Source organism: Canis aureus, chromosome 25 (genome assembly GCF_053574225.1).
Source record: "Canis aureus isolate CA01 chromosome 25, VMU_Caureus_v.1.0, whole genome shotgun sequence".
Lineage (NCBI taxonomy): Eukaryota > Metazoa > Chordata > Mammalia > Carnivora > Canidae > Canis > Canis aureus.
This window is the reverse complement of record NC_135635.1, coordinates 35,435,256-35,448,082: the sequence shown is the minus strand read 5'-3', so window position 1 is coordinate 35,448,082 and position 12,827 is coordinate 35,435,256. Positions and strand designations below refer to the sequence as shown.

Below are 12,827 nucleotides of genomic sequence, written 5' to 3'. Positions count from 1 at the left end.
TGTGGGAAATGTACTGGAAACAAAGTAGGGAAGTCCACAGAAGTCAGCTATGTCAAGGGCAAACAAACCTCAGCCCAGGCCCTTCCCTCACTTTGCAGTCTCCTTATGGTAGAAAGAGAATTGTTTGATTCACTAAAATTTGCTAGGACAGTCACCAGGGGCTGAGTGAGGAGGAGTCATTGCCTATAAGGAACCAAATCAAAGATTTCAGAGCAAATCAAGAAGTTTTTAAAAAGCAGAGGAACGGGGGATAGAAAAAGGAAGCTTTTAAATTGGAAGTAACTTGAAGTCACATTAAATGCAGATGTCCACTTTCAAATAAAAATGCATTGAGCACCTGCTGGGAAGTAAGCAGAGATGACCAGTATAGTAAAGGAGTGGAAGAATTTGCCAGAAAAGGCAAGTACAAAGCATTTGAGACCAATCCAAATCATGACCATGATTTACTTGAAATAATCAAACAAATAAAACAAAAAGAATACTAGAGCTTGAAAGGAAAAACCCACCAGTATGGAAGAACATGAAAAATACTCTGCTGCAAATATGCTCTAGGAGTACACAAGTGCTGGCAAAATCCAACTGGCCATTTAGATCATGTTTGGGTTTTGAATTTAGTTTTCTGACATCGAGGAAATAGAGTTAGGGGATGGAGAGGGTGGGGGCCCCTAGGTGGCTCAGTGGTTGAGCATCTGCCTCGGGCTCAGGGTGTGATCCCGGGGTCCTGGGATTGAGCCCTGCATCGGGCTCCCCACAGGGAGCCTGTCTCTTCCTCTGCCTGTGTCTCTCATGAGTAAATAAATAAAATCTAAAAAAAAGGGAGGGGGATGGAGAGAATGAAACGAGAGGAACACTGGCGGGCTGGTGCCACAAATCCCAGGAAGGAAAGGGAGAAGGTGATAAAATAGGTCTCACTTGTAAGACAGGAGGCTGAAGAGAGCAAGTTTGGAGAAACTGTGAAAAGCACCAAGACAAAGGAAGTCTTCTCTGGGTCTGGGTGCAACCCAGACGGGATGAGGAAGCTAAGGCACAGTGAGGTTAAGTAACTTATCTAAGGACACAGAGCCAGTTAATGGCAGTTTCAAGGACTAGTGAAATACGGACAAACAGGAAAGAAGTTGGGGGGTGGAAGAAAGACTCCAGCCATGAGAATTTCAAAGTCAAGTGAGGAGTTAATGTCTCCCTGAAAAAACAAGCATAGCTTAATATGTGTGCCACCTGAAACCTGAAAGCATATTTAAATAGCAAGAGCCTCCCCAGGCCCCAGGTGGGCAGTAGAAAGCAGGGGAGACCTGCCTCGCCCCCACAGATCATGCTATTTACTACCCATGTCCTGCGTGCCCTGGGAGAAACCGGGGCCTCGTCATGGTTTCCAGAGCCTGGGTCCCACCAGACACTTCCTTTGTTCCTGTGCCTCTGCTCAGATGGCTCAGATACCCCCTTAAGGGGTGCACTCCACAAGGGCCCCAGAGAGACTTGCCATCCTCACTCTAGGTTCTGCCCTATTGCACAGAACTCCCACCAGTCAAGGGAATCAAGGCAGTCACAGTGACCAAGGCCTCCCTTCCAGCTACCTCACCCACCCCCTCAGAGTCCGTTTCTTAGCCTGTTGCTTCATCCTGAGCTGGAGCACTCCCCAGCAGAGTTCCCAAGCCTCTCCTGAGTTTAACCTGAGCCCAAACTGCTTGCCCCCTGCCTGATGGGCACGAAGCCACCCACAGATCTGCACTGCCTCGAGAGTAGCATGGTCAACTCTGGGCCCTGGGTCTCACTGCCTCAGTTCCCACCACGCCCTGTCCCTTTGCCTGAATCCTACACATCAGTCAAATCCCAAGAAGCCGCTTCCAACCAAGTCCACCATCTGTTCTTCCCAGAGAATTTGCAGTTTTGCATCATGAACCTGGCATTTAGATTGTCATTTATATTTTTCATGTTGTCACCCTCTTAAAGAAAAGACTAAATGCATAATCTTCATCAGAGCAGGGACGTACTGTTACTCCTGTTTGTATATCCAGGGCCAAAAAGAATATACTGATGTTGATAATGAGGAGAAGGAGGAAGAAGAAGAGCATATCCTCCTTACGACTTCTGGATACATGTCCACACCATCAGTATATTTTACAGACACTGTCCTCAGCATCAAAGGGACATGGTTATCCTTCTTTTCTTCAACAAGCTCCTGATCAAAAGGGCAAGACAAACATGCAATACAATGGGTCTTAAGAGTAAAATGTCTAAGAAGAGGAGAAAAGCACTTCAAGGAAGTACAGGCTAAGATATGAGACCATATATGTCTGTGATGGTCTTTCATTCATTCAGGAAAAATCCCCTGAGTATCATAATTCAAGCCATGTGGTAAGCATTGCACACATAATGATGCATAAGACATGATCATAATTATTGCCATTAGGGAGTTTACTATCCGGAAAGGAAGAGAAGCAAACAGGTAGCTAATTAATTGCAGTGCCATTTGTTTAAAGCAGAGCATGCATGTGGGATACTCTCTCTCATCTGAGAAAGGTTCAAGAAAACCATGAAGCCTGAAACCCGAAGGATGCCTGTTGCTCACAAAGTGGGTGAATGCTGTAGGGAGAAGTTCCTGGTAAAAGAAAAAGAAGGAAATCCCTTTTTCTGAGTCTAGAACTATATACCTTCCTCCTCTCTACTGTGTAGTTTAGGGATAAAAAAAAATTTAAAAAAAAAGAATTCAAATTCAAGAAGGAATGAATGGCAGAGAAGACCAGAGAAAAAGAATTTTTGAATTGTGCTTTAATATCTCATTAGCAACACATCATCTTGATTTTAAAAGCAATGTGGGCAAAGCCTATAATATAATAATCTGTAGTTAGGGCAGAAAGCGTCATGTAATACTATATATACAATTTGCCTCTAACTGAGTGAAAACAGAAAATAGGTCATAGTCGCTAAATACGAAAGGCTATGGAAAAACACTATCAAATTACCTGTTGTGTGACTCTATGTAATAAGATTTTGGATGTTTCCTTTTTTATTTATTTAAATTCAATTTGCCAACATAAAGTATAATACCCAGTGCTCTCTTATCATTTTGGATGTTTCTCATTTATGTTAATAATAATTGTATTGGGGACGCTCTGGGTGGCTCAGTGACTAAGTGTCTGCCTTCAGCTTGGGGCATGATTTTGGAGTTTCAGGATCGAGTCCCACATCAGGCTCCCTGCACAGAGCCTGCTTCTCCCTCTGCCTGTCTCTGCCTCTCTCTTTCTGTGTCTCTCATGAATAAATAAATAAAATATTTAAAAAAATAAAAACTGTGTTGAATAACTGTGACTTACCTTGATAATAAGGGGTAAATTATTTTTTAAAGAAAATATAAATGCTTCCATCGTTTTTCATGTTCTGACAGGTGTATTTATTTAACAAGCATATATTGAGTATGAGGCATTATTCTCAGTACTAGTAAAAAATAGAATAGGCTTAGTCTCTGTCATCATGCTGAAGGAAAAGAGACTTCAGTAATCAATAAATAAACAAGTAAATATAAGTAAATTAGATGGGACTAGTAGTGTGGGGAAAAAATCATCAAAGAAGGGTTACAGACAGTGCTGGTGTGGCAGATCTAAACATTGGTGAACATGCTATTTTAGGTAGGGGCTCTGAGAAGGACTCTCTGAGAAAGGCTTTCAGCAAAGTAAGGAAAAGAGATGTGCTATCTGGAGAAAAAGGGGTCCAGACAGCAGGGACAGTAAATGTAAAGGCCCTGAGGTGACATGGGATGGGCTTGGTTCATTTTCTTCATGTACTGTTGCCTAGTCTTCTCCTAATAGTGTATGAGTAAATTTAAGAGCAACCAGGGAGAAATTATGATTAGGTAAATATATATGCCAGACTTCATTACATTCAACAAATACTTATTGAGTACTGGCAAGATATGTGCTGTTCTAGGTGCTAGGGACCAAGCAAAGTCCAAAACAAATTTCCTACCCCTAATGAAGCATGACATTGTAGAAGGAACAGCTGCCAGGTTAAAAAAGTAAACATCACTTTGTATGTTACACAGTATAAACGCTAAGAAAGAAAGCAAGGCAAGGAAGAGAAACAGGGACTGTGTGTTTGTGGAGGAAGAGCCACAGAACCTAGATGGATTCTGAAAGAAACACAGTGAGTCAGGGCACCTGGGTGGCTCAGTGGTTGAGCATCTGCCTTTGGCAGGTCGTGATCCTGGGGTCCTGGGACTAAGTCCCGCATAGGGCTCCCTGCATGGAGCCTGCTTCTCCCTCTGCTTACGTCTCTGCGTCTCTCTGTGTGTCTTTCATGAATAAATAAATAAAATCAGAAAGAAAGAAAGAAAGAAAGAAAGAAAGAAAGAAAGAAAGGAAGGAAGGAAGGAAGGAAGGAAGGAAGGAAGGAAGGAAGGAAGGAAGAAAGAAAGAAAGAAAGAAAGAAAGAAAGAAAGAAAGAAAGAAAGAAAGAGAAAGAAAGAAAGAAAGAAAGAAAGAAAGAAAGAAAGAAAGAAAAAGAAAGAAAGAAAGAAAGAAGAAAGAGAGAGAGAGAGAAAGAGAGAAAGAAAGAAAGAAAGAAAGAAAGAAAGAAAGAAAGAAAGAAAGAAAAAAGAAAGAAGAAAGAAAGAAAGAAAGAAAGAAAGAAAGAAAGAAAGAAAGAAAGAAAGAAAGAAAGAAAAGAAACACAGTGAGTCAAAAAGACAAAGGGACACACAGCAGATTTTCCCGAAAACTGATGCTTCGTTGTGGCTTAAGAGTGAAAAACAAAAATCATAATTTCAGAACAGCAACAAAATTCAATTCAAGACCATGTTCCATGTTATTCCCTCCTTTTATACAGAGCAACTAGCACATGCTGGAGGAATGCCCACTCACAGTAAGCTTAGCTTAAGCAGAACAGAATCAAGGAATTGAATCTACTAGAATAACAGCTAACATCTATAGAGCACTTGCTCTGGGCCAATCACCATTCCAAGGGCTGGAGTTGTGTGTCCATAATTTATTATATAAATAAAACTGATTTTAATCTACACAGCAACTCTGAAGTAGGTATTGTTATTCCCAATTTATGAACACAATGAATGAACAAAATGAAAAGTTCAACTACTTGTTTGAGGTCATTCAGTGGGTGAGTGGCTGAACCCAAAACACCATCCCACAGTATCCACAGTATCTGACATTTAGCGACAAACTTTGAACCTCCATAACATACCATACTGCTTCCACTGCATGTACAAAGGAAACCTGTATATAATCAATCTCATAGTAAAAAGAGGACTAAGAATCACACAATGTTAGAACTTGAAATGACTTCAGAAATCTTGTCAAATACCCTGATCTTAGAGATCCAGGATGAATGGCCTGAAGCCAGTTGCCAATTGTTCTCATTCCCTAGCTGGCCTTTTTTCATACAGTGTTTTGTTAGCTGTTGTGCATGGCTCTATATCTAGATCACATCTTGACTTAAAGAGCACAGAAAAACAAAATTCCTAATAGGGTGTGTCTGCCCTTTAGTGTTCAGAAAGCCAGATTTTTGTAGAATGCGTACTCATGAAGATCCCTAGATGTTACTGTTCTAATCTGTTGGATAGCACCTCAATCCTTCTGGGCCCACCGTTTCTAATTATCTTAAATATAAAAAATAAACACCTTCTGCTGGGCAGGAGACCCAATTCAAATATACCTACTAGTGAGCAGAATTAAGATAATCAAGTCTCCAGGAGAATCAACCTGACAACGCCCAGCACTAATGCTGTATGTTTATATGTACGGAGCACCACTTACCCAGATAAATGCTGTCTTTTCATTCACTCACAGGACAGGCCTTTGTTATGAATTGCTCTATTTCATTACTGGGCTACATACCCTGGAAGTCACAATGAAGGGTAAAATAGTCCTCATGGATGAAGGAAGCAGGTAAATGTCAACACAAAGGGCTCAGATCCAAAATAATAGCATGAAGCAGATATTCATGCAGTTATAAACTAATATATTCAAGAAGCATTTCTCAGTAAGCACTTGTGGAGTAAGCTAAAGAAGACTCACTGGGGATCCCTGGGTGGCGCAGTGGTTTAGCACCTGCCTTTGGCCCAGGGCACGATCCTGGAGACCCGGGATCAAATCCCACGTCGGGCTCCCGGTGCATGGAGCCTGCTTCTCCCTCTGCCTATGTCTCTGCCTCTCTCTCTCTCTCTGTGACTATCATAAATAAATAAAAATTAAAAAAAAAAAAGAAATCTTTAAAAAAAAAAAAGAAGGCTCACTGAAGATGGAGGAGAAAGCAATGGACTCTCATGAAGGGTGAGGAGAAATGGAGAGTCAGAGAAGGCAGTGAAATAACCTTACCAAGAAAATGATAAAAAAGCATAAACAAAGGTAGAAGGAATTTGGAAAGAACTGGAAGAAATCATATTCCAGAAAGACTGGAAAAGATTCAGAGCATAAGCAACAGCTCTAAACTTACACTGACCATATCATTATTCAGAAAGGTCCTAGAATCCACTCCATCCAATAGTAGTAGTTCAAGTATAGATTGGCACTGCTCACCACTAGCTTTCACTGATAACACATTCCTTGGCTTAGGAAGACTTCATACTTTCTAGTCAAGACAGTAAAAACTAAGCCATTCATACTAATAATTTCCGAGAGTGCGATTCAGTCTAAGTCCAACTTCACATAATCATGGTCATTCCTAAGGCTGGAGCCATGTAAATATTACATGACGTATACTGTTCATGAATTTTTATCCCTAGCAAATGTTTATTGAGCATTTATTAAGTACAAAATTAAGAGGAAAGAGTACTCTCTCCTCCTTCACCCTACCACATTCATTGAAGACAAATAGAAAGAAGAGAAGAGCATAGGGTCTTAGGTCTTGATTTTGTAAGTTTAGGAGCAGATATATCAATAAAGCAAAGGGAAAAAAAGGAAAAAAAACAACGCTCTGAGAATCCAGAACATGTGACTAAAACCAAGAATTGAGAAACGTGTATAAGAAAAGGTAGCATTTGGTTTGGACTTTGAAGATTGGGAAATTCGAAATTAGAGATGAAAAGGACATTCTGAGCCTGAAGCCCTGTTTCACCAGGCTACTAATGTCAACCACTAAGTAAAGATAAGTAATTAGCCTTTGGGTGGGAGGTGGTCTGCTGATGTTCTGCCTCTGTGCTAATTGCTCTAAAGAGATTCATTCCACCCAAAGGATAAGGAGCCCTTATTCATCCTTGAGGCCATAAGACAGAAATTCTTGATGTAATTGCCTCATTTATAGAGAAAGAAGTTATGTTCTGGTTCTTCTGCCCACCATGCTGAAATGAGACTTTATTTTTCTCGAATTATCTCTGTCTCACCCCAGATCCATCCCCGTAGGCCATAAGAGATGCCTTATGGTATGCTGAACAATGCGCATAAGAAGACTGAAGTTACATGAGCTCTCCCTTTCAAGATTTCAAAGACTTATAAGAAAAGAGGCACGCAAAAAAATACTGGCACAAAAAAAAAAAAATACTGGCACATAATATAACAGGAGTGAGAATGCATGTCTAAATAAAATTCATGGAGGGCAGCCCGGGTGGCTCAGCAGTTTAGCGCAGCCTTCAGCCCAGGGCGTGCTCCTGGAGATCTGGATCGAGTCCCACGTTGGGCTCCCTGCATGGAGCCTACCCATAATAAATAAATAAAATCTTTTAAATAAATAAATAAATAAATAAATAAATAAATAAATAAATAAATAAAATTCATGGAGAGATAGCATAAAAACTGAGTAACCCTGGGGCTGGAGGAAGGAAGATCTTAGGGAGAACCTGGCCTGAGAACACTTCACAGAGAGAGGATTTGCCAACAGGGGATGTATTGAATGTAGAAGAGCAAGGAGGGCAGCATTTGAAGCACAAAAAAGGCCAAGTGGGTTTACAATGAAGTGGTGGGTGTAATGATACTGAAGCATTGCTGGAAAACTAGGAGGGAGAGGTGGAGATCTTGAATGTCACGTAAGGGATATAAGGGAGTTATGGCTCCATCCTGTAATTCAGCAAGAAAATAACCCGTGCTTCAGATCCATAGGGTGAATTGATAAAAATAGGAATTTCTGGGTTCTATTCCAGAGAGTAGGGCCTAGGAATCTACATTTTTAACAGGGTCCCCAGATGATTGGTAAATGAATATTAACAACAATGGGTAGACAAAAGGAAATCTTTAAAAATGTTTAAGCCTGGAAGAAAAATAAATTTGCATTTAAAATATATTACATATATACATACTCTGTGTGTGTGTGTGAGAGAGAGAGAGAGAGAGAGATCTAACTTTTGTACTAGTTCAAAACTAATGTCCATGTGTGGGCATTTCATTTTCCCCATTAAGAGAGAAAGACCATGCTTACCTCAACTACACATCATTAACTCATGACTCCTCTGACCACAGCCAATAGTGCCTCAGTGTCTTCAAGTACAGATGGCAGGGGTACCTAAGCGGGGGGAAAGACCCTTCCAAAGAGTAGGCTCATTCTGAGATCCATACTGTCCCCAGCATTTTCAGGACCTCCTCCAGGAATCCAGGGTTGAAAGGTTGCTCTTTTAATCTAATCATGGCGCTCCCCCTCTTCAATGGCTTTCTGCTGTCCCCAGGAATTAGACCAAATGTCATGGTAGAGTGTAAAACTCCATCTCAATCCAATCCCTACCTACTTTTTCCAATTTATTTCTTAGCAGTACCATCTGTGCATTTGAGAGACCAACCCCATGGAACCACTTATTATTCCTAAGTAGATGACATACATTCCCATCTCCAGGCCATTGCCCAAGCTTCATTTTGTTGGAAAGAGTCAACTGCCCTGACTCTATTCTATTCTATGCCTGGGAAACTCCTGCTCATGCTCCAGGATCCAGCTTAGATGTCATCCTCTCTGCAAAGTCTTCCTGGATTCCCTCAGAAAAATACTCCAATTACACCATACTATTCAATTCTTGTCTGGCCACCACTTTAATTCTGCACACGGCATTACTAAAAGCATTGTAGACACCACTAGCCTTCCCTGGTCGTGCATTTATGGGTGCAGTAAGCTTTCATATCGCTTCCACCCAACTTTAGTTATTCTTTAATGAATAACTAAAACATTAATAATAATAGTGTGTAAGGAAGAGGGACCCAGTTTGGTTCAGTAATGAGGTCATACTATAAGGGAACTTTTATATTGTTAGACCAAATCAGTCTTCAAACCCCACAATTACATGTCTAACTAATGGATTTTCTACAAGGGCCTCATAGCAAATAAGTACAAAATAGGACTCATCACCTCTCCCCAAAAACCTGTTGCCCTCCTGGACCACCAATCTCAGTGAATACTACTGATCTCTACTACTCTCTACTGCTCATCTCTATTCAAACCCTAAACCTGTCAAGTGTTACCTTGTCTCCTTCTCTTCCCTTATCCCACAGATCCAAAAAACTAAACCCTGATGATTCTATTTCTTAAGAAGTTTTTAAATCTGTGTCTTTTTCCCATTCCCAGTAGAACACCATATTGTTTTACTGGCATTTAACTAGGGTAGCCTCCAATTTTGCTCCTCCAATATAGTACAGAGGGAATAATTTTTTTTTTCTAAATACCAATTCTTTTTGCTCTTCCTCCCACTTAAAACCTTTCACTGGTTCCCCCACTGCCTTCTAGATAAAGTCCACACTTTTAATACAAAGCCCGTGGTTACTTCCCCGAGTTCATTTCCTGGCACCAACTCTCTCCAACCCCCTAACACCATGACCACTGCAACTACCCAGGTAAACACACAGTCTAAACTGCAATCACACACACTGCTTCCAGTTCCTCAAACACCAAGCTTTCTGGGTCTGCTCACCCCCATTCCCAACCTTTGGTCACCTTATGTGAACCACTCTATTGGTTTCAGCTTAGATGTCATTCCTCCAGTGAAGATTTCCTTGGTCTGCCAAGAGAGGGTCACATGTCCTCCCAAAGGGCTTCAATTTCCTATTTGCTTACAGGTCTCATGACACTAAGCTTCTTATTTCACAATTTCATTCCAAGCTCCTAGTCCACAGTATGTTGTTGATAATATTTCTTGAATAACTGAAATACTTGGCAAATGAGAGTAAAATTCCAGTTAACCTGACTGTGATCCTTATATTTATCTCACTATCTCTCATATGACATAGTTATTTATTTGTTGAATAAATAGGTATACGTTTTCCATCACACATAAGTCTTGCAGTCTATACCCATCAGCTGTCTTTATTGTCTTTGTTCAATACAGAAAATTTTCTCTTAATTTCAGGCCCAAGTTTTTGTTTTTGTTTTTCCTACGGAGTCATTTTAATAAGAATCACCAAAAAATGTAGTTTGCACTTGAAATGTCCTTTTAAAAGATTCAAACAACATGTTTAAGACATCACTGATGTAATCTGATTTTTTTTTCACATATTTTCTTTTTTGAAAAAAAATGTGGTGGAAGGGACACCTGGGTGGCTCAGTGGTTGACCGTTTGCCTTTGGCTTAGGACATAATCCCTGAGTCCTAAGATGGTGTCCCACATCTGGCTCCCTATGCAGAGCCTGCTTTTCCCTCTATCTATGTCTCTGTCTCTCTGTGTCTCTCATGAATAAATAAAATCTTTTTTAAAAAATGGTGGTGAAGGGGGATCCCTGGGTGGCTCAGCGGTTTAGCATCTGCCTTTGGCCCAGGGCGCGATCCTGGAGTCCCGGGATAGAGTCCCACGTCAGGCTCCCGGCATGGAGCTTGCTTCTCCCTCCTCCTGTGTCTCTGCCTCTCTCTCTCTCTCTCTCTCTCTCTCTCTGATAAATAAATAAATAAATCTTTAAAAAAAATGGTGGTGGAAAAAGAAAGACATAGCATTAGCTTTACTATCTTAACCTTTTTTGTTTGTTTTATGAGGAATGTTTAATAGGTAGATAACATATGCTTATCTAACTTGCATTTCTGGATCGCTGCACCTAAAGCAAAACACCCTATTCATTGGGCAAAAATGGTTTGTTTTATGTGTGTATACTTCAGTACAATTAGTTTTTAAAAAAAAAAAAAAAGCCAGAATACACTTGTTTCATATTCTGATGACACCTAGCACATGAGGAAGTATCTTATACTTTTTTTCATATCAGGATGAGTGGCCCATCATGTAAAACATGACCTCTGATTAACCTGCATCAGTCTCAGATTTCTGTTTCACTTCCATGATCTTGACCATGAAGAGGTCAATAGGTTCATTTTGATTTTTACTGGCCAAAGTGGAGTCCAGCATATCCTCTGTTAAGATATCAGCAAGTTCAGCATGAGCACAAGTAGAAGTGTTCTGACCACATCTGTAAGTGTTTTTTTCTTGTTCTTCTCTTTGCTTATGTAGACTTAATGTGCCTTTTCCTTGGAAGCTTCAGATCCCTCTCTTATCATTCAAGATGAAGACCTAATAATACACACACAATTACAAAACCACCCCCATGCTGGAGTTCTTTGATTGGACGCTACTATAGTTTGAGTTAAAGATAGTTTTTGAAGGGATATTCTGGATCGATACAATTAAGTTAATATAATGTGTTGACTTTCTGAATGCATTCAAAAGGATAAACAGTCTATTCAATGCAGAGGTAAAAAACACACATTGCTCTATCCCAGTGTCAAAGCCAAGGGAACCATTAAAGCCATCTAACTGTTCTAAGTGTACAGTTCAGTAGCATTAAGTATATTCACACTGTGGTGCTATGAATTTCTAGAACTTTTCCATCCTGCAACACTGAAACTGGATACCCATTAAATATTTACCTCCCTCCTCCTCCAGCCCTTGACATCCACCTTTTTATTTTCTGTTTCTGTGCTTTGGACTACTCTAGTTACTTCATATGAGTGGGATCATTATAGCATTTGTCCTTTTGTCACTTGCTCATTTCAGTCATCATAATATCCTCAAGGCTCATCCGTGTTGTAGCATGTGGAAGGATTCCCTTCCTTTTTTAAGGCTAAATAATATCCCATTGAATGTATATAGCATATTTTCTTTATCCATTCACTTGTCAATAAACTTTTGGATTTCTTCTACCTCTTGGCTTTGTGAATAATGCTGCAATGAACATGGTGCACAAATATCTCTTTCAGATCCAATTTTGAATTATTTCAGATAGTGGAAAGTTCAGGATATGCTGTTTTTCAACTTTATATATATATGTATTTTCTTAGCTTATTCCTTTCATTTAGCATTCTGTGTGTAAGATACAACCAATTCTTTCACGTAGCTTCAGATCATTTCATTTCATTGCTATCTGATATTCCATTTTATGGATTTACCATAATTTATTCATCTTGTATTATGGGTATACGAATTACTTCTGGTTTGGGACTATGACAATCCTGCTAAGTACTGATTTATTCAACTATCTTGGTGAGCATGTGCTAGAGTTTCTCTAAGATACATACCCTAGAGTAGAATTGCTAGGCAGTAGGTATACATATATTCAATTATACCAAATAATTAAATTTTCTTTTCCAAGGGGATTATGCCAATGTAAATTCTTGCCACAAGCATATGAGAGGTTTAAGTGCGATACATCCTTACAATAGTTGGTACAACCCCATCTTAAATTTTTACTAACCTCATAGGTGTGAGATGGTAATTTATTTTGCAAGTACCAGTTTGCCTATGAATCTCACAAGCCAAAAGAGGCCACCAGTCACTCCCATTTTTTGAGACTCCTATGATATTCAAAAAAATTGGGAAATGCCAAAATGCAGATGTAATATAATATTATTGTGCTCTTTATAAAATAATTATAATTCAAAATAATCTGTGGTACTTTATAAAAGAAATGAAATGCAAGTTTAAAGTCTTATGATGA

At 39.8% G+C, this 12,827-nt stretch overlaps 1 non-coding gene and 1 pseudogene across 1 annotated transcript; one reads left to right on the top strand and one right to left on the bottom strand.

Annotated features, from left to right (window-relative positions):
* The window catches only part of LOC144297504 (large ribosomal subunit protein uL11-like), a 123,037-nt pseudogene that overhangs the window by 13,144 nt on the left and 97,066 nt on the right, over positions 1–12,827 (top strand).
* Positions 11,529–11,660, bottom strand: LOC144297793 (small nucleolar RNA SNORA22). Its single transcript, XR_013364655.1, has one exon. It is a non-coding gene; the product is annotated as a small nucleolar RNA SNORA22 (small nucleolar RNA).